This window comes from Phyllobates terribilis, unplaced genomic scaffold (assembly GCF_046119375.1).
Source record: "Phyllobates terribilis strain yellow unplaced genomic scaffold, ASM4611937v1 Scaffold_7__3_contigs__length_470593459, whole genome shotgun sequence".
Classification (NCBI taxonomy): Eukaryota; Metazoa; Chordata; class Amphibia; order Anura; family Dendrobatidae; genus Phyllobates; species Phyllobates terribilis.
In genome coordinates this window covers 113,711,600-113,739,149 of record NW_027362767.1, presented here as the reverse complement: position 1 = coordinate 113,739,149, position 27,550 = coordinate 113,711,600, and the positions used below count along the sequence as shown (strand labels likewise).

Genomic DNA, 27,550 nt, shown 5'->3' with positions numbered 1-27,550 from the left:
CAAAGCCAAGCGTCCAATAGGCAGGCCACACAGACACACATCCTATTATTCTGTAGAGTAGTCCGTCACAAAGCCAGAAATACTACAATACAGCCCGTAAATGGTCCCTAAGATACCCCTCTGGTGAGATGATCAGTCTCATCAGCCAAACAAGATTCAGCAACACAACAATCCAACACAGCAATCCTCTAAGTATAAGTACCACTATATCACACTCATACACTGATCACATCACATGAACACCGTTCAAGAAGGCATAGGTAACTCTTCCCAGCTCTTGGACTAGACTATTAATTGCAAAAATAACTCACCCGGATTGGAGGTGACCAGCTCGCAGTAAAAGTGAAATACAATTGTAAGAATAAGCTTCTTACCTTATGCTGCAGCGTTTGAATTCACTTTTACTGGAGAGTCCTCCTCACTCTAGATCCGGATGGTATAATGCACGTCTAGTCCCGGGACTTTTCGGCACCAAATTCTGTGAGCGAAATACGCTCTCCTCTATGCCTTCCGAACTCCAAATTAATAAGATTTGTTTTACGAGCGCTCGGGAAATCAGTACAGCACAGCCAGGAATGGTGTACTAGAAAAAGACTTCTGCTTTATTAACACATGTGACACTTTAAATAGGGTCAGAGACAAAGGAATAGTTCCCTCTGACCTATGAACCAATAGTAACCATAGGGGAGTGAACAGTAACGTGAAACCTCACTGCCCCTCAGTGTTACCTGATGACCATTACATAAGAGTGAAGACAAAATGGATACCACAGACAAACAAGATGGATTCTTTTCTCTCACACTTTTATAATCCATCAATTTGATATAAGGATAGTCTATTAAAGTCCCAGATAACTCCTTTAAATCTCTAAACCTCTAACAGGAAAAATATATTTTTGTACCGTGTTAGCCAGTAGATAGAAAAATATTTAGATTTGAGAGTCCTCAGTGGTTGATACCTTTTAATGGCTAACTGAAAAGATGGTAACAAATTGCAAGCTTTCCAGACTACTCAGGTTTCGTCATCAGGCATAGTATAACACAAAGTCTGAAGAGTCACATATTTATACACAGCAGGTCACAGAAATAATGTAATAGATGAGACAAGTGACATAAAGCAGAGTTATTACTATTGGAGAGAGATAAACACAGTTATGGCCATAAATATTGGAATAGTTCATAGATAAGGAGTGTGAAAGTTTTATTATCCTGTGATTGAGGTCTGGTCCAGGGTTGTGATGACCCCATAGGTCTGAGGACCACATTCCTTAGTTGATGTAGAATGCCATAAATCCATGCAACACATTCATTCATGCTCTGAAGGTGTCAAAGGTTGTCATGAGTTTATATTCCCAAAGTTTTCTGTCTCTCTGAAATTTTAAATTACCTTTTAATACCAGTAATTTCATGTCCTTGATGATGTGATCAGGGATACAAAAATGTTTGGCCACAGGTAGATCTATTCTTTTTTCGTGTATAAATATGTGACTCTTCAGATTCTGCCTGATGAAGAAACCTGAGTAGTCTGGAAAGCTTGCAATCTGTTACCATCTTTTCAGTTAGCCATTAAAAGGTATCAACCACTGCGGACTCTCAAATCTAAATATTTTTAAACCTCTAACAATCATTGGTGCATTCTTAAGATCAGGTTTTCTACAGCAGTGGTATAGAAATATCTGGTTGATAACTTGCTCTGTGTATTTCAGGAGCTGGCATCGCTTACATCCAGTATAGGTTCATGACTATTCAGTCTGAGCCATCGGAGAAGCGGTATATCATCAGCCAGAAAATCCTTCTCATCGTTGGATGGATCGTGTGCATTGGGACCGCGGTTAATGCTGTATATTCGGTTAGTTATTAGGTTTTATATAAAGTCTCCAGTAATACTCAGGACCTCAGGCTCAGTATAACACATACTATGGTGACTACCTGGAGTCCAGTATATTACAGTGGGGCGGACCTTGCTCTTATGTATTCTCACATCTCCAAGATGACCTTATTAATGACACTCATATTTCTTTTCGCAGGTGAAAACCAACCCTACAGCCCACAGGATCGGTGCAGGAATGGCTTTTTTTCTTCTTGCCATGTACAACTTATGTCAATCTGTGTACCTGTACAAGAGATCCTTCAGCAGCCGGTGCATCTGCCACTTTAGACTGGCAGCAACTTTGATGACAATTCTGTTATTGCTTATATGTATCCTTTTCTAAATAATTCAGTGTGTTTAGGTGGGTAAGGTGTGCTCCATTGTGACCATTATTTCATTGGTCAGTCATGATTATAGGAAACACTATAATAACAACATTCTGGTACTTTTCTTAACACGTCCTTCCAGTTGCTGCAGATATGTGCGCCGACTTCTTCCAGCTATGCAATGGCCTCTGTATGGCGGTAAGTTTATTTCACGTTTCACCATTTTGCATAACTCACTAGTGTCCTGTGTAAAAGTAAATGATAAACTCTCGGTGTACAAGTCATCCTTCCATCTCATTCCATGCCAGACAGATGCATTGGTGAGTATAGTCAGGTAATAACGTTCTCTATCTTCTGCAGATCTTCTATAAGACCGGCATGATAGCTGAGTGGACAGGATTAGTCGGCCTGGTAATGCACCAACTTACAAATTATACCGATTTCCAGGTGAGTAAATGACGTGTGAAGGTCTTATAAGCACCAAAACTGTTTCAGTTAAAGATTTGTTACATTGAAAAATTCAATTGCTTATATAAAATAGATGATGACAGAGATGCCACAGTTCAATGATTCCTAATAATAAATGTATTTTCTTCTTTTCCTTAGAGTTTGTCTTTAAAGATCTCCCGAGAAGGTGTCACCATCTGTCTAAGGGAAAAGAACCAGGCCTTCAAAATGCCCGTATAAAGTCCAAAGGGTAAGAACTATGGCTGGAACGACACAAAGACAACTCAAACCATCTGTGCTGGATCATAACATCTTCCTGCAAGTCGGATAAAGGGAAATGAAGACCTGACCCCTAAGACCTACAGCAGGACAAGGAGCGGGTGATTCCACAGAAGCTGGCCATTTACATGTAGGTCACTGTGGTTATCTGCACGGATCAAAATTACCATCAATTTTATAATGTGATGGAAAATTACAAAGTCAATTGTTGAATACCACTCATGGTACCAGAATGGCCCTGCAGATGCACTTCTTCTGGAAGATGGACAGAACTAGAAATGAGAAGAAGTTAGGAGCAAAGCAGGTACCGAAGAGTAAAGAAATGAGTAATCCATCATGGAAGAGATGGACATCAATAACAACAATGTCCCGGGACACAAAGCAGCAGAACTCATCAGCCATTGTGATTGCTGGAGTACTGAAGAACATTTAGAATATCTAGAGCCGTCCTACTGGGACAATTAAAATGGCCTTGATGCCATAATGCCCCTGCATAGTGCAACATCAACATGCTCTATAGATGGTGCTAAATCATCTCTATGGCTATGAATGTGGCTTATATTACCAAAGGCAGGATGCGCAGGCTAACTCTTCAGAATGAATTCATTTTGGATTCCTTTTAAATAAATATATATATATTTTTTAGTTACAAAAGTGTTTTATTAATTTTAACTTTAACAAACATAGTTGCCAATGAGCAAAACATAATCCCCGCGCAGGGGGTCAAGATATATTCTTGTACATAAAATATGAATATTTTTTGTGAGGTTCATTATAAAACAGAAGATTAACACATTCTAAGGGGAGGGATCGAAAAAAAGAAAAGGAGACAAGAATAGAGGATAAATATAGCATTACCAATCAATTATTCCTTAATCAAAATAAATTGGTAAGTATATAGGAAAGATCAATCGCTAAAGTTAGCATTGTCATGGAGATATAATTATAGCCTGACTTACGTTCTGATCATGTTGTGAGTCCATCCATGGAGTCCATGTATTCAAAAAAGTTTCTAGAGAGTCCGTTTTGGTAGCATCAATTCTTTCATATAGCATTATTGTATTTATTCTATCTTTAACCATATTTATTGACAAAGCTGTAGATTTCCATTGTGATGCTATATGAATTCTGGCTGCCATGGTAATAAAATGTATTAGACGAAAAGTTTTATTGGAAATTCCCACTGGCTTGTGTGAGGCAGTGACCGGGATCGTACACGAGGGGCGGTATATATCCCCCAGAATGTGTACAGAGACCTATTAAGTCCATTGGAGTGCATTGCAGTCACAGACACAGCTGCGGCTGCAATGTAGGAATGAAGGTGAGCAATGACCTGGTCAGACTACCTGGCTAAGGCAGATTAGTAAAACCCGGCAAGGCCTTCATTTCTTGTAGGAGGTCACAGGAGGCAGTGGGGCGGCCTCCTCCCTCCGACCCGGGTTTTCCAGTGGCTTTTGCCACAGGTCCTTTAAAATCCCTGCACTAAGGATTAGTGTTGTTCTATGTTGGAGCCTGCTAGGAGCAGAGCAGGGAAGCTCAGCAGGATTGAGGGTGGCTGAACCCCTGAATGGGAACCCTCTGCACCTGTCAAGCTCTGAGCGGCCGGCGCGGCCGTTGCCCACGGCAACCGTTGTTTATGGACTCATGTTAACCCGGCTGCGAACCGGAGGACTTTCTGTTAACCCGTGAGTTGCTGAAATAAAAGCTGTTTATGTTGGACTTGCTTGGGTCACTGCCTCAGTTACTGCACGGTGTGAACACCGCCGCCTTACACTTGTCTCCGAGTAACATGACAGTAGGGCTACATTTAATGGACTTTCCCGAGACCCTCGAGACTATAGCCTTAACCTGCATCCACCAGATATGTTTCATGTCTCCCAATATATTGCACCCTCTAAAGTATTTGTCTGAAATGTTAGGGTATATTTTATTAAGTTTAGCTGGTATGAAATAAGCTCTGTGTAAGACTTTGAGAGAAGTTTCTGACAAGGTTGTCTGATTACTTCCTTTATATAATGGATCACAACAGTGCTGCCATTGTTCTAGTGACATTGTAAGCATGAGATCGTCCTCTCACTGTCCGATGAATTTAGCCGTACAACTTCCTGGTGGAGAATTGAAAGTGAGTAAAGAGAAGAAATTACTCCTCTTCTGAACGGATCACTTAGGTTCGTTCAAAGGTTGAGAATCACTTTATAGTTAAGTGCACACGTAGCGTTTTTGATGTGTTTTCACGGCGGTTTTTCCGAGCTGAAATGCAGCGAAAATGCTTGGTAATCGGTCTGCCAGCCATTGGAATGGTAATCCTGATGTGCTTTGCACATGATGCCACGACTCTGAGGGAGACTTTTTCCAGCACGGAGCACCGGTTCCATCGATCTTATTGTATTTTATTACATTTGTGTATGTAATGTAATTTTATTACATTTTACTATTGTGTGCCGAATTATTAGGCAAGTTGTATTTTAGAGGATTATTTTTATTATTGATCAAAAACTATGTTCTCAATCTACCCAAAAGACTCATAAATATCCAAGCTTAATATTTTTGGAAGTTGGAGTGGGTTTTTTTTAGATTTGGCTATCTTAGGAGGATATCTGTTTGTGCAGGTAACTATTACTGTGCCGAATTATTAGGCAACTTAATAAAAAACAAATATAATCCCATCTCACTTGTTTATTTTCACCAGGTAAACCAATATCAGTGCACAAAATTTAGAAATAAACATTTCTGACATGCAAAAACCAAAACCAAAAAAATTAGTGATCAATATAGCCACCTTTCTTTATGATGACACTCAACAGCCTTCTATCCATAGATTCTGTCAGTCGCTTGATCTGTTTTCCATCAACATTGCGTGCAGCAGCCACCACAGCCTCCCAGACACTGTTCCGAGAGGTGTACTGTTTTCCATCCCTGTAGATCTCATATTTTATGATGGACCACAGGTTCTCTATGGGGTTCAGATCAGGTGAACAAGAGGGCCATGTCATTATTTTTTCTTCTTTTAGACCTTTACTGGCCAGCCATGCTGTAGAGTAGTTGGATGCATGTGATGGAGCATTGTCCTGCATGAAAATCATGTTTTTCTTGAATGATACCGACTTTTTCCTGTACCACTGCTTGAAGATGTTGTCTTCCAGAAACTGGCAGTAGGTCTGGGAGTTGAGCTTCACTCCATCCTCAACCCGAAAAGGTCCCACAAGTTCATCTTTGATGATACCAGACCATACCAGTACCCCACCTCCACCTTGCTGGCGTCTGAGTCGGAGTGGAGCTCTCTGCCCTTTACTGATCCAGCCTCTGGCCCATCCATCTGGCCCATCAAGAGTCATGCTCATTTCATCAGTCCATAAAACCTTTGAAAAATCTGAATAACTTTTCAATCTCCCAAGGATGCCGCAACATCTTTCTATAATTTTAAAGAAAGCTCATTATGGCAATAAGAGCTCTGATCATTAGTAGAACAGAAATGTCCCATTGTGGCAAGTGTTGATTCTTATAGGAAAAAGGAATAATAAAGCGGGATGATAGGTGGTCACTACAGAACTAATCCAAATCAGACATTTAGCAGAAAACCAATCAGAATAAAACAAATGGTTAAAGTGAAACTACAACAAGCAGGGCTGTTGCAAAGAAGATAAAAGAAAGACAGTTCATTTCGGGGTAATAAACCCAAGTCTAATTATGTTGATCTTGTTTTGTTATAAAAACAATTGGTCTTTGTATCCTCTATAGTATAATATATTTGACTCCTTTTTTGGCATTGCAAAAGTATTCGTTACGGTTGTTAATGAGTCGCTTTACAAGATCATACTGTGGGAAAGACAGTTTTCTGATTTAAAGGTTGAATCGTGCAATAAAAAAAAGATATCTAAAGGTATATCGCCTATATAGATTTATTAAAACGTATCATTATCCAATGTAATGCAGGAGTGTATCAACAAAGATTGCTCCATAATGTCCTTTTAAACATCTAGGCTGCACTGGAAACCGCTAATTTCTTCAGGTGATCCATAAAAACTTGTAAACTGACATCATCTGTGAGAATAGGGGCCCCAGTTTCCTGCAATGAAATTTATTTAAGAATACATCATTTTGTAAAAAGCATTCATATAATGTATAGACAGAAATAATTACATGTAGCATGTATAGTACATTTTAAAAATAATTTTTACTGAACTGAACTGAAGCTTAATGGCATTTTCCAGGCTCAAGAGAAATTTCTGCAGTCACTGTGTGACTGCACATTGCAGAAAGCCAATACAAATGGTTGATCACAAAAATCGCACACTTGCAGCCACAAGCTGATTTAGATTCTCATCTGTTTCTCTCAATTGAACAAATGTATGACTATTGGCATTGTAAATGTAGCATCGGCGTCTCTGCCCCCTGCCAGGCACAGACGCCGTCCCCCTTACCGCTGCGGTCCTGCTCCAGCGTCTTCCGGCCTCGCTGCAGCTGCTGCTGGTGCACACAGCTTCCATGGCTCTGTGCTTAGGGCGTGCGCGCTCACTCCCTCTTAAAGAGGTCACGCGCGCCGTCCTAAAAAGTCCCCGGCCAATCACCGGAGGGCTTTCCCTAAAAGAGGCACCTCCACCAATATGGAGGTGCCCGTGCAAGGTTGTTACTTTGTGATTCTTACTTTGCTTCAGCCCCCAGGTCCTCTGCAAATCAGGCCTGTTCACCAGTCTGTTCTTCTGCTCAGTCCGCTAGCCTGTCTTCTCTTCAGCCCGACAGTCTGTCTACAGTCCAGTCCGCCAGTCTGTCTATGGGCTCTGCCCGCCTGCTTATCTGGAAGCACCTGCCTGTTACCTGCCGTGTCTGCCAGCCCGCTTACCTGGAAGCACCAGCCAGCTATCAGTTGTGCCGCCAGCTTGCCTACCCAAAACACTCGCCTGACTATCTATCTGCCTAATCAGCCTGCTTGTCTACCCGAACCACCCGTCAGCCTGCCAGCCGAAGCTCATCCGCTGTACCGGTCAGTTCCTGCCTTCTCACCTGTGGGAGTCACCTGCTCTCATTCAAGGTCGGTCCCAGAGTGCACCTGTTTCCTCTGCTCTGTTCCTCCCTGGTTCACGGAGTCAACTGAGCCGCAGTGCGACCTTGGTCGGACGGAGTTGATACTTAGTCACGCCCCTCTGGCCCCTCCTTGCACCGCAGCACAGAGGTTCCACCACCTGGATCCGTAACAGTAAATGCACATTGAACACTGTTACGATTCAAGAAATCTCTCTCAATTTCTCATATGCTTAGAAATTGGCTTTAACCTTAGAGCGGGTGTCCGGGACTTTAACATTAATGGCCTATCCTTAGAATAGGTCATTTATTACCTGGCACCCACGCCAATGAGCTGTTCTCAACATTGGCAGCGGCCGGTACTGCTCAGCTCTGTCAATGGAATAATGGCCTCAGTCAGGTACTGCACATCCGCCCCAATTAATGGGGACAGTTAAAGGGTTTATCCAAGACTATTTTTTTTTTTAGCTATGGGCCTAAAAATTAACAGGCAGGTAGGAGCTACCTAGCTGCCTCTTGTGCCCGGTGCTTATCTCTGCCAGAACAGAGCGGTCACACACCGCTCCTACCGGTTATTCAGCAGCTTCCCCTGATGTCACGTTGACAGAGCAGCGGCTTCTTTTTCACTCTGTTCTGTTGACAGAACGTGACTGCCAACATCATGCTGATTGACATCCGGCTCCCCTCTGCCTAATTGCAGGGAGCCAGCTATCGATCAGTATGACGTCAACAGTCACGCCCTGTCAACAGTGCGGAAGAGGAAAAATTGTGCTTTTGAAGTTGAGGAACTGAATTTCCACCAGGAGCAGTCAGTGATCGCTCTGTGCCAATGCCGGGTAGAACAGGTGTAACGGGGCCGGGAGGTGGAACCTCTGAGCTGCAATACAAAGGGGAAGTCCTTGTAAGGAAGCGGGTGACTCCCAGGGAAGGCAAGCAGGTAGCCACAGCAAGTGACGGGGACAGTCTCTGGGTAGACAGGCAGGTGGTCACAGCAAGTGATGGGGACAGTCTCTGGGTAGACAGGCAGGTGGTCACGGCAAGTGACGGGGACAGTCTCTGGGTAGACAGGCAGGTGGTCACGGCAAGTGACGGGGACAGTCTCTGGGTAGACAGGCAGGTGGTCACGGCAAGTGACGGGGACAGTCTCTGGGTAGACAGGCGAGGCGGATACCTGACAGGTAACTGGTGGGTGCTTCCAGGTGAGCGGGCTGACGGAGACAGCAGGTAACAGGCAGGTAACTGGTGGACGCTCCCAGGTGAGCGGTCTGACAGATGAGGCAGGAGACAGGCAGGTAACTGGTGGATGCTCCCAGGTGAGCGGTCTGGCAGACAAGGCAGGTAACAGGCAGGTAACTGGTGGGCGCTCCCAGGTGAGCGGTCTGACAGACGAAGCAGGAGACAGGCAGGTAACTGGTGGACGCTCCCAGGTGAGCGGTCTGGCAGACAAGGCAGGTAACAGGCAGGTAACTGGTGGATAACAAGCTGGCAGGCAGGACGAGAAGTCAGGCTAGCAGCGGGACTTGAGGGCTGAAGCACAGGAAGACACAGTGCAAACAACTTTGCTCGGGCACCTCCATTTTGGAGGAGGTGCCTTATATATGGGAGATCCTCCGGCAATTGGCTGGGGACTCCTTAGGACGGAACGCACGGCCCCTTTAAGAGAGAGGGAGCGCGCGCGCTCTAAGCACAGTGCCTGGGAAGCAGGCTCTAAGCACAGTGCCAGCAGCGCGGGAGGAGGACGCCGAGCACGGAGCAGAGAGGTGAGGGGAACGGCGTCTCTGCCTAGCAAGGGGCAGAGACGCCGATGCTACAGTACCCCCCCCCCCTTTAGGCCCCCCCTTTCTTAGGCCAGAGAGAAATTTATCAAGGATGAGCGGGGCATGGATGTTCTCCCGGGGCTCCCATGTTCTCTCTTCAGGACCAAACCCCTTCCAATCCACTAGAAAAAAGGTCCTTCCTCTTACCCTCTTGATGGCCAGAATGCTCTCTACCTCAAACTCGTCTTCAGCGGAGACCGGAGCAGGAGGCGTACCTGTAGACTTGGAAAAAGAGTTAAGTACCACGGGTTTGAGGAGAGATACATGGAAGGAGTTGGGGATCCGCAAGTTGGCCGGGAGTTTCAATTTATAGGCCACCGGGTTGATTTGCTTGATAACTTCCAGTGGGCCGATGAACCGGGTCCCTAACTTGTAGGAAGGAACCTTGAGCCGGACATATTTGGACGAGAGCCAGACTTTATCTCCAGGACGGAATTGGGGCAGATCCAGACGTCTCTTGTCAGCCTGTCTCTTCATCCGCTCGGAGGACTGAAGAAGTGCGGATCTGGTACTCTCCCAAATGGAGGAGAATTTGCTAACAAGAGACTCCGCGGCTGGGTTGTCCACGGAGGTGGAGACGGGAAACAGGATCCGGGGATTTTGACCGTAGACTGTAAAAAACGGGGATTTGGAAGAGGATTCACTCTCGTGATTATTATAGGAGAATTCGGCCCACGGTAAAAGATCCACCCAGTCGGAATGGTGGGCATTAACAAAGTGCCGGAGGTAACTGGTTAAAATTTGGTTGATCCGCTCTACTTGACCATTGGACTGTGGGTGATAAGCAGAAGAGAAGTCCAAGGTGACCCCCAGCAGTTTACACGTGGCTCTCCAGAAGCGAGAGGTGAACTGGACCCCTCGATCGGACACGATGTGGAGAGGAAGACCATGGAGACGGAAAATAGAGAAGCGGTCAGCGACCACCCAAATGACCGTACAACCAGCAGAGACAGGGAGATCCGTTATAAAGTCCATGGCTATATGCTGCCACGGGGCAGCAGGTACGGGAAGAGGCAGAAGGCGGCCGGCTGGCAGATGTCTAGGAACCTTGTTGCGAGCGCAGGACGCACAGGCCGAGACAAAGTCTATTACCTCCTTGCGCAGGGTAGGCCACCAGTAATGCCGGGTAATAAGCTGGAGGGTCTTCTTTCGGCCAGCATGGCCGGCTAGTTTAGACGAATGTCCCCAGTGCAGAACCTTCTCACGATCAGGTACTGTCACGAACGTCTTACCGGGTGGAAGACGATTCAGATCCACGGGGGCCACCTGCATTACCTTGGCGGGGTCGATGATGTGCTTAGGCTCCTCCTCAAGATCGGAGGACAGAAAGGATCGGGACAAGGCATCGGCTTTGATATTTTTGTCAGCCGGGCGGAAATGAAGAATGAAATCAAAGTGGGCGAAGAACAAGGACCACCGGGCCTGGTGCGGGTTAAGTCTTTGGGCACTCTGGAGGTAAGCCAAGTTTTTGTGGTCCGTATAAATTATTACCGGATGAAGAGCCCCCTCGAGCAAGTAACGCCACTCCTCCAGTGCCAACTTAACGGCTAACAATTCTCGGTCTCCCATAGAATAATTGCGCTCAGACGAGGAGAAGAGTTTGGAGAAGGAGCCGCAGGTTACCATTCTCCCGGATGGCGACTTTTGGGTGAGTACCGCTCCGGCTCCGGAGGAGGAAGCATCTACTTCTAAGAAGAATTGTTTGTTGCAGTCCGGACGGTGCAGCACAGAAGCGGAGGCGAAAGCTTGTTTCAAAGAAAGGAAGGCCTCCTCTGCCTCAGGCGGCCATTCTTTGGGACTAGCGCCCTTACGGGTGAGCGCGGAGATAGGGGCAGTCCGGGAAGAGAAGTGCGGAATGAAGAGGCGGTAGTAGCTGGCGAAGCCCAGGAACAGCTGAATAGCCTTGAACCCCTCCGGTAGGGGCCACTTCAGGATGGCAGAAAGTTTCTCAGGATCCATTTGTAGGCCGGTCTGGGAGATGACGTAGCCCAGAAATGGAAGCAAGGTCTGCTCACAGAGGCACTTCTCAAATTTTGCCTAGAGGTGGTTTTGCTTGAGCCTGAGCAGGACTTGACGAACGTCCCTCCGTTGTGCGGGAAGATCCGGAGAGAAGATCAAGATGTCGTCCAGGTACACCACCACGCAGGAGTAGAGAAGGTCACGGAAGATGTCATTGACCAACTCTTGAAAGACGGCAGGAGCATTACAGAGGCCGAAGGGCATTACGAGGTATTCATAGTGGCCGTCCCGGGTGTTGAATGCCGTCTTCCATTCATCCCCCCTACGGATACGGACCAGGTTATGCGCCCCATGGAGATCCAGCTTGGTGAAGATTCTGGCACCCCTCAGACGGTCAAATAATTCAGGAATGAGCGGAAGGGGGTATTTATTCTTCACCGTGATCCGGTTAAGACCTCTATAGTCAATACAGGGACGGAGTGAACCATCCTTTTTTTTAACGAAGAAGAAGCCTGTTCCCGCCGGGGAGGTAGATTTCCGGATAAATCCCCGGGCCAAATTTTCCTCGATATATTCAGACATGGCACGGGTCTCGGCAGCGGACAACGGGTAAATACGCCCACGGGGTGGAGTAGCGCGGGGTACCAGGTCTATTGGGCAATTGTATGGTCTATGAGGGGGTAATGTCTCTGCTTCTTTCTTGTTGAAAACATCAGCATAAGACCAATAAGGGACCGGTAGGCTGGGTAGATTGGCTGGAGAAGGAGAGGGACGAGCAGGATGAACAGGAACTAAACAAGTCTTATGGCAGTCCTGCCCCCAGCGTAGGACTTCTCCGGTCTGCCAATTCAGCACGGGTGCATGTCTCTGGAGCCAAGGTAGGCCTAACAAAAGGGCGTGAGAGAGTCCCAGTAGAACATGGAAGAAGATGCTCTCAGAGTGCAGCATTCCCACCTGCAGCGTTATCGGTTCGGTGATGAGTTGGATGGGTTGCGGTTAGAGACCCCCATCCACGGAGGTGACAGATAAGGGTTCAGCCAGAGGTTTAGTGCGAATGCGGTATTTCTCTACCAGGGACTGAGAAATGAGATTTCCGGCAGCTCCAGAATCAAGTTGAGCTAGTTCAAAGTAACGGTTCTCCCCGCAGATGATAGAGACCGACAGCATCAGAGATGGAGAGGGTTTACTCTTGTCTAGGACGACCTCTCTGAGCGATCCTAGACACAGGCGTTTCCCGACCTCTCTGGGCAGGCACGGATCTGGTGCTCCTTACTGCCACAGTAGAAACAGCTCCCCTCGGCACGGCTTGACTCTTGACGGGTTTTGACCATCTTGGTTTGGTCGACCTGCATGGGCTCTGGCGAGTGCGCCCTGGAAGTTACAGATGAAGAGACGGGTCTCTGGAAAGTAGGAGCAAGGCGGGGAAACTTCCTCTCATGGGTGACCTCTTTGGTACGCTCCTGGAACCGGATGTCAATCCGGGTGGCAAGTGTCACCAAGTCATCCAGGGTGGTTGGAATGTCCCGACCGGCAAGTTCATCTTTAATCCGGCCGGATAGGCCCTCCCAGAAGACGGACACCAGGGCCTCGTTATCCCAGGCAAGCTTGGAAGCAAGGGTACGGAACCGTATGGCATATTGGCCCACGGTGAGACTCCCTTGGTGGAGGCGAAGCAGAGAGGAGGCAGAAGAGGTCTTTCTTCCTGGTTCGTCGAAGACTTTCCGGAAAGCCGTGAGAAAGGCTGGCAAGTTGGACACCAGGGGGTCTCCTCTCTCCCATAGAGGATTTAGCCAGGACAGTGCCTCCCCTGTGAGATGGGACATGATGAAGGCCTCCTTGGCCCGGTCGGTGGTGAACTGGTGTGCCAAGAGTTCGAAGTGCAGGGTGCACTGGTTAATGAAGTCCGTGCCAGGCCGGGGTCTCCACCAAAACGAGGCGGGGTGGAAAGGCGAGGACCGGGAAGGGATGCCATGGTATTGAAGGGCAGCGACGCTGCCGGGGTAGTAGTTGTGCGAGTGGAAGCAGCTCCCAATGAGGCAGTCAGTGTGTCCAGGTGGGAGTTAACACTACGCAGGTGACTCAGGATGGACTCCTGTTGGGACCTCTGACGGGATAGTTCATGGCATAGGTCCGAGAGTGAGGGAGCTTGGGTGCCACCGGGTTCCATGGCCCGAGCAAACTGTAACGAGGCCGGGAGGTGGAACCTCTGAGCTGCAATACAAAGGGGAAGTCCTTGTAAGGAAGCGGGTGACTCCCAGGGAAGGCAAGCAGGTAGCCACAGCAAGTGACGGGGACAGTCTCTGGGTAAGCAGGCAGGTGGTCACGACAAGTGACGGGGACAGTCTCTGGGTAGACAGGCAGGTGGTCACGGCAAGTGACGGGGACAGTCTCTGGGTACACAGGCAGGTGGTCACGGCAAGTGACGGGGACAGTCTCTGGGTAGACAGGCAGGTGGTCACGGCAAGTGACGTGGACAGTCTCTGGGTAGACAGGCGAGGCAGATACCTGACAGGTAACTGGCGGGCGCTCCCAGGTGAGCAGGCTGACAGAGACAGCAGGTAACAGGCAGGTAACTGGTGGACGCTCCCAGGTGAGCGGTCTGACAGACGAGGCAGGAGACAGGCAGGTAACTGGTGGACGCTCCCAGGTGAGCGGTCTGGCAGACAAGGCAGGTAACAGGCAGGTAACTGGTGGATAACAGGCTGGCAGGCAGGACGAGAAGTCAGGCTAGCAGCGGGACCTGAGGGCTGAAGCACAGGAAGACACAGTGCAAACAACTTTGCTCGGGCACCTCCATTTTGGAGGAGGTGCCTTATATATGGGAGATCCTCCGGCAATTGGCCGGGGACTCCTTAGGACGGCGCGAGCGGCCCCTTTAAGAGAGAGGGAGCGCGCCCTAAGCACAGTGCCTGGGAAGCAGCGCGCGCTGCCAGCAGCGCGGGAGGAGGACGCCGAGCACGGAGCAGAGAGGTGAGGGGAACGGCGTCTCTGCCTAGCAAGGGGCAGAGACGCCGATGCTACAACAGGCAAGTAGTGAGCAACTATCTGCCTGTTTTATTTTTTTTTTACTATGGGTTTAAAAACTAAGTCCTGAATAAACACTTGAATGGGGTTGTCCACTACTTTATATGATCCCCCAATGTATTCCCCCAGGGCCCAAAAGTATTTCTCTGAATACCTTGTGGTGCCTTTTCACGTGACCCCCGGCTGCAGCCAGCGCTGACATCCGCTGACGTCACGACAAGTCCAGGCTGCAGCCGAAGGTCCCTCTTTCGCGTTCCACTGGTGGCTGCTGGGTTGTGGGCGGGGTTACCCCTCCGCGTCACACCCGGCATCTGTGACGCCCAGCTGCGCTTGGTATCACAGATCCCGGAAGAGTGCATTGATGGATTCCTCCACAAGAGGCCCCCATGACCATTCACACATCTCCACCTTCCACCTCAGACCAGCAGAGGGAGCCCGTTAGGGATATAAATAGGGAAGGTGGATCCAGGCAGTTCAGTCTGGAGTCGACAGAGAGCCAAGTCTGTTGAGAGAGTTCCTGCAGTAGAGAAGCCTGAGAGAGGTAAGTCTGCAGTGGAGCACAGTCCAGACTCAGTTGAAGCTCAGAATAGGGAGCTTTAGGTGTGCCGGCGCCATAAGATCGGAGAAGCACGGCAAGCTGCTGTTAGTGTGTATAGCCTAGTGAGGGCCCGAGTAAGCCGAAGGCGAGTGGAGAGTTAGTACATAGGGGGCAGAGGAGCTTAACTAGCTCACCCCGAAGCAGTTACCGGACACCGGGTCCGAAGCTTACTGGGATCTCTATGACATAACCGGAATCCCTGGAGAACTACAAGTCCCGGGATCGCTAAAGTGCTGATACGTAACAGAGCCAGGAGACACATAGGCCCCGTAAGCTGGGAGCGTGCACTCCAAGAGAAGGCCCAACCACAACGTCAGCCAGCGCAGGGCAGAGACAAAGTTAGGCCTAGCTCCAGGCAGGTCAGAAACATTCTACGCAGAGGCAAGAAACAGGAGGCCCTACACCCTACAACAGGATCCTGACATGCACCCTTCACCCTACAGTGCTCCAGGACGTGCCTGAATTTCCATCAGTAAAAGGTACTGAAGTGACTATTGTGTCTGTCCCTGTTCTTGCTCTGACCCGGCTAGGTCTCGCCTGTCCTGCATTCCCCCTTCCTACACTGCCCTGAGGCCTAGCTCCACCTATGGGGAGCTATACCATCGAGCTGCCTTATCACCGGCCTCAGAGGACTGCGCAGCGCTGGTGATTCTCACCAGAAGCCACAGGTGGCGTCACGAACTTTCATAAACTTAACAACCAATAACCCCCTTTTAAGAGAGACCCCAGGGTACGGGCCTGGGAGCCAACCACCGCGACATCCCCAAGGCAAAGGCCCGGGTACCGAGTCATCCCCATCCCCTGGGCTGGTCATCTTCTTTCTGGCGTCATGAACAGGATTCCTTGCCCGCTGCAACGACGGAGTGTTATGCCAGTTGCCACCGGGTACTGTGCGCCTTTATTGAAGTGAACTGTATATTTGACTGTGGTGAAGATTGCCGCCATTGTTGGGCCGCTGAGCGAGAAGAAGGGCGTAACCGCGGGAAACTAAGGGGCGTACCTGCAAAAGAGCGCGAAGCCCCGCACACGCCCCACGCTTCGACATCAAACCAAGAAGCGCCAGGTCCTGTAAGGAGCGTCGCTGAACAATCTGATGTAGGACGCAAGCGACGCAAGGTTCTGAAGATAACCGTCACCTGCGGAGCTGCGGCCTACCGGAAGAAAAGATAGAAGGTAGGCCACGGTAAACTAGGGGGGCGTCAGGATGTCCAACGAACAGCAGAACGCCGACATGCCGGCCAACGTCCCTGAAGTTCAACCCGCGCCCGACGACGAGCAGGCCGAAGCGGCCGCTCCACCAGCAGCGCCTGTAACCCCTGTCATTCCCATAACTTTACCGTACATTCCTGGAGCAAAGTGGCTCCCCCAGTGCAACGGCAAACCAGATACCCTGTCTGGATTCAAATGTAAGATATGTGGTATCTTGGACATGTAGTCTATAACAGGCAAACAAAGAGCCGCTGTTGTATTGGGACAACTGACCGGTGCTGCGGAACGGGAAGTGGAAATGTAGCACCCTGAGGATTCGGCTGCTACAGGGGTATTGCACCTCAACCCAGAGGTGTGATATTCCACTCCCGGGTAAGGATGGAGTGTGGAACTGAGCTCGGTAGGCTGCATGCACTACACACATCCCATTTCCGAGGAACAGGCCGACGGTACTCCCACTTAGAAATGTGCAGGTACGACCGAGTCTGTTCCTGGCTGGAGTGGGAGGGGGGGTGGTACATCCCAAGTAGTGTAGGGGCAGATAGGGGGAGCAGCCTGGGTAAAGATAGGAGCTCATTGGGTGCTGGTCACCTGAGCTCACACATAGAGGGTGTATATAAGGTGGGCACCATCAGAGAACAGGGTCAGTCAGTCTTTGCAGGCAGGTCAGTCTGTCAGAGTAAGAAGCAGAGGAGCAGAGCAGCCCCAGAGAGAGAGAGAGAGGAGAAAGCAAGAGAGACCCAGAGGGGGAAACAGAAGAGAGGACTCTGAGACCCCAAATCCAATCCACGGGTGAAGAGTCGGCATCAGGGTACCGGAACCCAAGCTGGTGGGGGCAAAAACACACCCCAGCCAGAGACTGGAGGCCGTGGGCAGCGTCTGCCACGGCCACCCACCACATCCACCCCGAAGGCATACCACGTGGAGGGTCAGGGAACCCAAGGCCAAGGGTCTCCCAACAGAAGGCCCGAGGGAGCTGGACCTGGGTGGATCACTAGTGGGGACGGCCAGAGAAAGGACAGAAGGAGAGCTCAGGGTCACGCTCCGGACTCGCTTGGGGGTTGGCTGGATCCAGGACCTGGTGGATGCAGCACGGCTCGGGAGGTCACTTGAAGCTGGAGTGACCGGAACATCAGCAGTGAGTAAATACCCTTAACTGCATAACCCGACTCTGTCTTCCTTTAACATCTATGCTGCACCACCACAACCCCCATCCTCTGCACCTGACCCCCTGAGGCTATACCCCACCCGTTGGGGGTTATACCATCAAAAGCTGCACCTACACCATCAGCCTCAGCGGACCCTGCTGCAGCGGCGGCCATAGTGACCGCAATACAACGGGTGGCGTAGTCGACATTAAGAACTTAATAACATCTGTAGGACTGCCACATACAACTGAGTTTGACACCCTGGGCACGGACCGGGTCACAGCCACTCGGAAGACTACAACTCCCATCTGATCCGGCTCCGGATATTCCCCCTAAAGAATATGGCCCAGGGGGCGCGTCAACTTTGGCGTAGTCGGCAGGATTACGTGCCCGCAACACCCGGGTACTGCGTGCCTGAAGAAAAGAACGAGTTTACCTCAAAAAGAAGTCTCCCGCCGGTTCCGGAGGGTCCCCGCCATCGGACTCCATCACAGATCGATTCCCGCCGGTTGTCCGCCATTAACCGCGTTTTCCCGCCATCTGCAGAGTTTCCCGCCACTGGGAAGCGATTCCCGCCATTTCCAAAGGTTTCCCGCCTTGGAAGAGCGGACGCCATTATGGGCGTGCCAGAGGGTGGCGAGAGGCCACCTCCCATCGTGGGCCAGGACCGAAAATGGCGCCAAAAGTGGAAACCGCCCCCACCAACAGAGACTGTGATGCTAGAGGTGTCTGTTAGCGTGAAAGAACAGCCCCTGGAGCTGACAGTCACCAAGTGGCCCCGGGACCGCCCTCGAGGTGGGAGGAGACGAAAGGGGAGAACAAAGATGGGTGCCGCCTGGAGCAGTCTAGAGCGAGCGCACCCGGAGGCAAGAAGCCTGGAGAAGAGTATCGGAGGAGCTTACCCGGAGATGGCGAGAAAGCAGAGCAGCACCGGCCCGCTGGCCAGGAGCCTGCTGGAGACGACTGTAGGAGAGCAGAGCAGCACCGACCCGTTGGTCAGGAGCCTGCTGGAAACAACGACCCCACTAGGCCTAGTGGAGGTCCTAGCACAGCTCCCCCGAGACCGGGAGTGTGCACAGACCGCTCTGGAGGGCCTCGCAAGGAGGATGGCCCGGGTGCAGCGAGAGACGTTGGCGGAGTGGAGCCGTGAGATGGCCCAGCAGACCGAGACCTGTGAGCGGAGCACGCCACCCGAGACGAGGAGACAGACCGCCTCTGAGGATGGCGCGGGAGGATTGAAGGCCGGAGACGGCGCCGAGAAGGGAGCCGAACGAGTGGAGGCAGGTAAAGGGGACGTCTATACCCCAGACCGGGAAACCGCGTACCTGCCCCAGCTCCCCGTCGCAGAGCCCGAAGTCTATCCTGCCGTGCCCGTCGCTGCAACGTCACCGCCGCAGACTAGGCCTCAAACGGGAGCCGCGACCCCTGTGACGTCACACGCCTCGACCCCGAGCGTGACCAAGCAGGAAGTACCACCAGCCTGGTCGCAAGGCCTAGTACCCCCGGGCGCCGCAATACCAACAGCGCCCCCTACCTCCGCGGAGCCCCCGGCCTGGTCGCAGGGCCAAGTAGCCCAGGGCGCCGCCGTCCTTACGGTGCCCTTTACCTTCCAGATACCCCAGGCCTGGCCGCAAGGCCCGGGCAACCCGGGCGCTAACACCACCGCGCCCATAAGACCAAGAGTGCCGCATCTGGGAGAGGACCTGTACGCCCAGCATACGTGCCCGGATGGGCAGCCATTTATATGGCCACCGGAGTTTCACCATCCCCGACTCCGGAGAGAGAGACCCCTGGATGAACCCCTGATCCCGGCTCCAAAGCCCGTAAAGAGGATCTCGCCCCCGCTAGCGGAAGCACAGTTTGAGTGGGACCCCACCGGAGAAGATCTTATGGGGTTCACTCAAGAGACTCGGGCAGCTGCAGCGGAGCGTGCTGAGTGCTGCCGCCAACAGCTCGAGGACTTCGAGAGGGAGCGGAGAGAGAGGCGGGTCCGGGAACAGCTAGCTCAAGTAAAGAGCGCGGAGCAGAAGAGCCGGGCCAGGAGAGACCCCCGTGCAGCGCATAGTCCCCGCACCACCGGGACTGTGATAAAGTTTAACCTGCAGCATGGGTGGGGCTTCATCCGAGACCACCACACCCTAGGCGACGTCTTCGTAACCAGGAGAGACGTTGAGTCCCACCTACCGGAGGGACACAGAGGTCGTGACCTTTACATCGGGGACGAGGTCACCTTCACCCGGCACAAGTGTGCCAAAGGTCCCTACGCCCTCCATGTGCATCGCCTGACGGAGGAAGAGCTGCGGTGTGAGGAGGAAGAGCAAGAGGACCCGGACGGGTCTGAAGCCAAAGGTAACCATAAAGCAAGAGCAGGAGGACGCCGTCGCTAAGGACAGCGAAGCAGAAGCTGTATATAGTTGCCCGTCGGGGCACCGTGAAACTGAAACTGAAACCGTGAACTGAAACTGAAACCGTGAACTGAAACTGAAACTGAAACTGTTGCTGTTGCTAATATAGTCCCCGTTGGGACCAGCATGTGTGAACTGTTACCCGTATTTCCCTAAATCCCACTGGCCGAGGACTGAGAGCGGCCATAATCCCTGTATATAGTTGCGCGTCCTAAAGCGCCCCCTACCGGTTTTATAGGAAAACCAGTTTTCCAGAGAGACTGTCGCACTTTACCCGGTCACACGTTGCACAGTGACCGGAGGAGGAGCCAGAGGCGACGAGAATGTTTTATATTGATATATATATATATAATGTTTTATATGTTTTATATGTTTATGCAAAAATTTGTATGTTTTTGGTGTTATGTCTTACAGCCCGAGGACGTGCTGTGATTTACCAGGGGGGAATGTAGAACCCTGAGGATTCGGCTGCTACAGGGGTATTGCACCTCAACCCAGAGGTGTGATATTCCACTCCCGGGTAAGGATGGAGTGTGGAACTGAGCTCGGTAGGCTGCATGCACTACACACATCCCATTTCCGAGGAACAGGCCGACGGTACTCCCACTTAGAAATGTGCAGGTACGACCGAGTCTGTTCCTGGCTGGAGTGGGAGGGGGGGTGGTACATCCCAAGTAGTGTAGGGGCAGATAGGGGGAGCAGCCTGGGTAAAGATAGGAGCTCATTGGGTGCTGGTCACCTGAGCTCACACATAGAGGGTGTATATAAGGTGGGCACCATCAGAGAACAGGGTCAGTCAGTCTTTGCAGGCAGGTCAGTCTGTCAGAGTAAGAAGCAGAGGAGCAGAGCAGCCCCAGAGAGAGAGAGAGAGGAGAAAGCAAGAGAGACCCAGAGGGGGAAACAGAAGAGAGGACTCTGAGACCCCAAATCCAATCCACGGGTGAAGAGTCGGCATCAGGGTACCGGAACCCAAGCTGGTGGGGGCAAAAACACACCCCAGCCAGAGACCGGAGGCCGTGGGCAGCGTCTGCCACGGCCACCCACCACATCCACCCCGAAGGCATACCACGTGGAGGGTCAGGGAACCCAAGGCCAAGGGTCTCCCAACAGAAGGCCCGAGGGAGCTGGACCTGGGTGGATCACTAGTGGGGACGGCCAGAGAAAGGACAGAAGGAGAGCTCAGGGTCACGCTCCTGACTCGCTTGGGGGTTGGCTGGATCCAGGACCTGGTGGATGCAGCACGGCTCGGGAGGTCACTTGAAGCTGGAGTGACCGGAACATCAGCAGTGAGTAAATACCCTTAACTGCATAACCCGACTCTGTCTTCCTTTAACATCTATGCTGCACCACCACAACCCCCATCCTCTGCACCTGACCCCCTGAGGCTATACCCCACCCGTTGGGGGTTATACCATCAAAAGCTGCACCTACACCATCAGCCTCAGCGGACCCTGCTGCAGCGGCGGCCATAGTGACCGCAATACAACGGGTGGCGTAGTCGACATTAAGAACTTAATAACATCTGTAGGACTGCCACATACAACTGAGTTTGACACCCTGGGCACGGACCGGGTCACAGCCACTCGGAAGACTACAACTCCCATCTGATCCGGCTCCGGATATTCCCCCTAAAGAATATGGCCCAGGGGGCGCGTCAGAAACATGGTCGGCCGCAGACCAGGAGTCAGTGTCCACAATATTTCAAAAACTACAGACTGTGTTTGAGGATCTTACTGAGGCGGACCTCCGGATGAGGTTCTACACCTGTTCCCAACAGCCGGAGGACAATGTTCAGGACTACGCCTGGCGTCTACAAGGGGCCCTGCGGGCTCTGAACCAGGTTAGTCCAACCAGCATTGAGAATGAGAACAAAATGCTGAAGGAACAGTTTGTCCAGGGACTGAGGTCTCCAGAGGAGAGCAGGACAGTGCGTTGGTGGTCCCTGGATCATCGAGATGTCACCTTTGACAATCTCAAGGACATGGCTATAAAAGGACAGCAGCCCCTGAAAACAAATGCCGTCCAATGTTACCAGGGTGGGGATACCCCAGTACCTGCTACACCCACCTTTTCCCCAGTGGCTGCTGAAGCTAGGGTTCCAGCAACGTCCCCTAAAGAACTGGACAGTTTGCGCTCTGAGGTGCGTCAGTTGAGCAAAACCCTGACCACAGTGCTGAGTGCTCTGCAGCTGCGGACGGAGCCCGAGGAAGGAGGGAAAATCCTGTTAGCCGATAGCCCTGAGGATGTCCCCTGGATGAGAAGGAGGAGGAGGCCAACACCACCCTCACCGAGGACCAGTGACCAGCGCCGTCCACAGAAGGACCCTGCCTGCTACCGCTGCCGCAAGATCGGACACATCGCTCAGAATTGTCCTTTAAACGAGAAAACCCTGGGTCCGAGGGCTGACACCCAGGAGTAAACTCAACAGGCCCATCAGACTGGTACAACAGGTTCGTCGGAGGAAGACCTTTCCTGTCCATTTTGTTGGACGGGATCCCGACGCACGCTCTGCTGGACATAGGATCTCAGGTAACCATCATGCCTGACGTCCTCTACAAGAGGTTATGGTCCATGGACGATCTACGTCCGCCAGCTCCAAATCTTTCTGTATATGCCTCAAACGGACTCCCCCTTAACCTACTCGGGGTTAAGAATGTGACTGTAAAGGTGGGGAGAGTGGAGCTGAAGGACCAGGGGCTAATTGTAGTAGAGACTAATCCTGATGACACCAACCCGTATATGGTACTAGGCACTAACATTGTTGGTAACTGTTTGGGAGAAGTTGTGTTCTTGCTCCAACAGATAGCCGACACTGCCAGACCAAGACAGAGGAGGGCACTGCAGAGGGAGATTCGAGTCCTGATGTATCAACAGCAAGTAAGGTTAACAGACGGTGAAATAGGTAACGTGCGGGTAACGGACCCCATACCCATTGTCATTCCCCCAATGAGTGAAATGCTCATCTGGTGTCGAGCTGCTATAGGTCTTAGAGGACAGAGCTACCAGGCGGTAGTAGAACCCCTTTGCTTCGAGCACAGACCCACGCTCTTAACCGCCAGGGGAGTGGTAGATGTACGCAATGGGAGGGTGCCCGTCCGTCTTCTCAATTGTGGGGAAGATGAGGTCAGATTGCCACGTTATGCCACTGTTGCCAAATTACATGCTGTAAATAACAACTGCATTCACAAGGCGGAGTCCTTAACCTCACCAGATGAAGTGGAGGATAATGACCCTGCAACCCAGGTGGAGGATTGGTGTCAACAGCTCCATGTTGGGACAGACACCACTCCTGCCCATCAGAAACAGGGTGTACACCGGGTGGTTCAAGAATACGCGCAGGTGTTCAGTAAACATCCACGACTTCAGGAGGATTAAGGGGGTTCAACATCATATCCCCACAGGCGACCATTCCCCAATCAAAGAACGTTACAGGCCTATACCACCAGCTCACTACCAGAAGGCAAAGAAAATGTTGCAGGACATGAGAGTAATAAGGGATAGTTGTAGTCTCTGGGCAGCTCCCCTAGTGCTAGTTAGGAAAAAGGACGGGAGCATGAGAATGTGTGTAGATTATCGTCAAGTAAATCGCATTACACATAAAGATGCATACCCTTTACCATGCATAGAGGAGTCCCTAGCTGCCTTAAAGTCTGCAAATTACTTTTGCACCCTTAACCTCACTAGTGGGAACTGGCAAGTAGCTGTGGCTGAGGAGGATTGGGAGAAGACGACCTTCACTACCTTCACTACCCCGATGGGACTCTGCGAGTTCAACAGTATGCCGTTTGGACTCTGCAATGCCCCCGGAACATTCCAGAGATTGATGGAGTGCTGCCTGGGACACCGCAACTTCGAGACTGTGTTACTTTACCTGGACGATGTAATAATGTACTCCAGAACGTACGAGGACCACTTGAAACACCTAGCAGAGGTATTTGAGTCACTGTCCTGGTACAGGATGAAGTTGAAGCCCTCAAAGTGCCACCTGCTCAAGAGAAAGGTACAGTACCTGGGGCACATTGTCAGTCTGGAAGGGGTAGCACCAGATCCGGAGAAAGTCACTGCCATCCAGAAGTGTCCAGAGCCGAAGAACCTCAAGGAGGTGCGTCAGTTCTTGGGACTAGTAGGATACTACCGGAGGTTCGTAAAGGACTACACTAAGAAAGCAGCTCCTCTGCAAGACCTCCTGGTAGGGCAGTCCCCCAAAAGGCAGAAATCCCCCATTCCACTGGGGTAAGGAGCAAGCCGAGTCGTTTCAGGAGATGAAGGAGATCCTGACAGGCGATGAGATCCTAGCCTACCCTGACTACAGCCTACCGTTCCTGCTGTATACTGATGCCAGCAACGAAGGACTGGGAGCTGTCTTAAGTCAGAAGCAGAATGGCCAAGAGAAAGCGATCGCATACGCAAGCAGGAAGCTCCGCCCGACTGAGAGGAACCCAGAGAACTATAGCAGCTTTAAGTTGGAGTTCCTGGCCCTGGTCTGGGCCATCACTGAAAGGTTCAAGCACTATCTAGCCTCCAGTAAGTTCACTGCCTTCACTGATAACAACCCATTGACCCATCTTGAAACAGCTAAGTTCGGGGCACTGGAACAACGATGGATGACGCGGCTGTCGAATTACCAATTTACAATTAAATACCGGGCGGGCCGCAAGAACGCCAATGCCAATGCTCTGTCTAGGATGCCTCACTAGTCAGACACAGAAGAAGAAGTGGATGACCTGGAAGAGATTGAGCTACCTGCCTTTCACCGGAATGGGATGATCCACGAGCAACGAGCCTCCAGGAGGCAGTGTGGAAAGACGTTAAACCCCCTGCCTCACCACAGCTGGAAAGAGACCCAGGACAGTGACCCGGTTGTCAGCCGCATCAAGGAGCTGATAACCCAAGAAGGCGCCTCCCTGGAGAAGGATGCGTCTCTGCAAGCAAAGCAGCTGTGGAACGAGAGAAGCCGGCTGTTTATCTACCGTGAGAAACTGTGCCGGAGGTACGTCAATCCAAAAACCCATGAGATGGTATGGCAGATAGTAGTCCCGAAGACAGACATCCAAATGGTATTAGGAGCTTACCACGATCAGGTGGGGCACTTTGGCTGGAAAAAGCTAGAGACCCTGCTGAAGTGTCGATTCTACTGGGTAGGAATGCGCAGCTCCATTGAGAGGTGGTGCCGGGACTGTGGACCCTGTGACCTAAGAAGAAAAGACTTCAACAGCCAGAAGGCACCCCTGCAACCCATCAAGACGACTCGACCCCTGGAGATCGTGGCTCTGGAGCATGTCAAGCTGTCCCCCAGCAGGTCAGGGTACTCTTATGCTCTGACCATGGTAGATCACTACTCACGTTTCCTTGTCGTCGCACCTGTCAAAGACCTGACGGCAGAGACAGCAGCAAAGACGTTCCAAGCGTATTTCTGTAGACCCCATGGTTATCCTGAGCAGGTGCTGACGGACCAAGGCCCGGCCTTTGAGGCTGAGTTGTTCAAGGAGTTCTGCCATCTCTACGGGTGTAAGAAAATGAGAACTACACCGTACCACCCACAAACCAACGGTCTCTGCGAAAAGATGAACAACATCATCATCGACCTGCTAAAGACCATACCACTTGAGGAGAGAAACCAGTGGCCAGACCTACTGCCTGATTTAGTAGATCTGTACAATCATATACCAGTAAGTTCCACAAACTGCACTCCGGCATATCTCATGAGGGCAAGGCCAGGAAAGCTGCCCATGAATCTGGAACTTGGTGTTGTTGAACCTGAAGCTGATATGACCACTGAAGACTGGGACAAGACCAGGCAGGAGCAGTACAGGAGGGTACAAGCTTGTGTCGAGGACAGTCTTACTCGGGTGAGAGAAAAGCAGGAAGCTCACTACAACAAAAACGCACCCGCAGAACCTTTCACACCTGGTGAAACAGTATTGAAAAGGAAAAGACGTAACCACAAACTTGATGATCAGTGGGAAAAAGAACCCTACACTGTATTGAATTCGAGATTTGACAATAAGAAGACATGCTTAATCAGTCGAGATGGAGGAAAAACGTCTACAACAGTGTCCAGGGACCACCTAAAGTTGGGTCCAGATCTACTGAAACCTCAAGACAAAACACCTCTTACTGCCCCGGAGGAGGCTAAAGAAGAAGTGATCCACACTGACTTGGGAGATTTCCCGGCAGATTGGCCTCAAATAGAAGGAGCAGTAATCATTCCAACACTCCAATTCTACGAACAGCCAGAAAATCTTCCACAGCAAGTTGAACCTGTAAGTGCTGCAGAAGAGCCAGCTCAAGAAGTATCCCCGGACGAAGGATCCCCAGTAGGAGCAGAGCAAGAAGGCCCAGCCAATGGTGAACTTGCCAGTCCAGGAGAGAGGTTAAGGCAGTTTTACAACTTAGTCACACGTAGAACTGGTAGAGTAACTGACCATACAGACTCTGATACCACACAAACCACCGCACTACGCAGATCAACACGTAGCACGCGGGGCCAAGCCCCTGCCAGATATAAGCAGTAAAATAGCTAAACTCTGACAAATGTAGATAGTTACCCCTGGAGTATTAAATTGTATTATAGCACTGTATAATTGTATATATTCAGACATATGTATGTCTTTATTAATTTGTGTTTTGCTTATTTACTTCTTTATTTACCCAAGAACTTCGTGGCTGAGGACTATGTGCAGCCCAAAAACTGCTTTTGTATATAATTGTGCTCCCTGGAGTGCCCTTCTAGGTGACCTCAGAAGGAAAACCTGTCTGGAGTGGCTCTATTGGAGGTCCAACTCAGGATCTTCATGCCCTGCAGCCACCCCAGGGCTTACGTAGAGGGTTTGGGACAGGGCCCTCAAAACCACCAAGTACTCTACCCTGTGAGATGGACATCCTGTTTGGGAAACTCACCATAGGAGACTTGAACTCTGAGGACACTTTGTATTTGTTATTGTTATGCAATGTTTAAGAAATGTGCCTCCCATAAAGGGAAGATTGTTAATGCATTGTTCATGTTATTATTGTTATTGTTATAAAATGTACTTCAGCCCGGGAGTGCTGAGCTTTACTAGGGGGGAATGTGATGCCCAGCTGCGCTTGGTATCACAGATCCTGGAAGAGTGCGTTGATGGATTCCTCCACAAGAGGCCCCCATAACCATTCATGCATCTCCACCTTCCACCTCAGACCAACAGAGGGAGCCCATTAGGGAGATAAATAGGGAAGGTGGAGCCAGGCAGTTCAGTTCCTGCAGAGTGAGACACAGAAACAGGTCAGTCTGCAGTGGAGCTCAGTGATTCAGCAGTTCCTCTGGAGAGTTCAGTTAGTGCAAGTCTGAATACAGAGTCGAGCTCGTAGCTCAGAATAGGGAGCTTTAGGTGTGCCGGCGCCATAAGATCGGTGAAGAGCGGCAAGCTGCTGTTAGTGTGAGTAGCCTAGTGAGGGCCCGAGTAGGCTGAAG

The 27,550-nt window shown here is 50.8% G+C and overlaps 1 pseudogene; it reads right to left on the bottom strand.

Moving 5' to 3' along the window:
• Positions 1-6,828: 6,828 nt before the first annotated feature.
• Positions 6,829-27,550, bottom strand: part of LOC141155379 (protein transport protein Sec23A-like) — a 61,012-nt pseudogene continuing 40,290 nt past the window's right edge.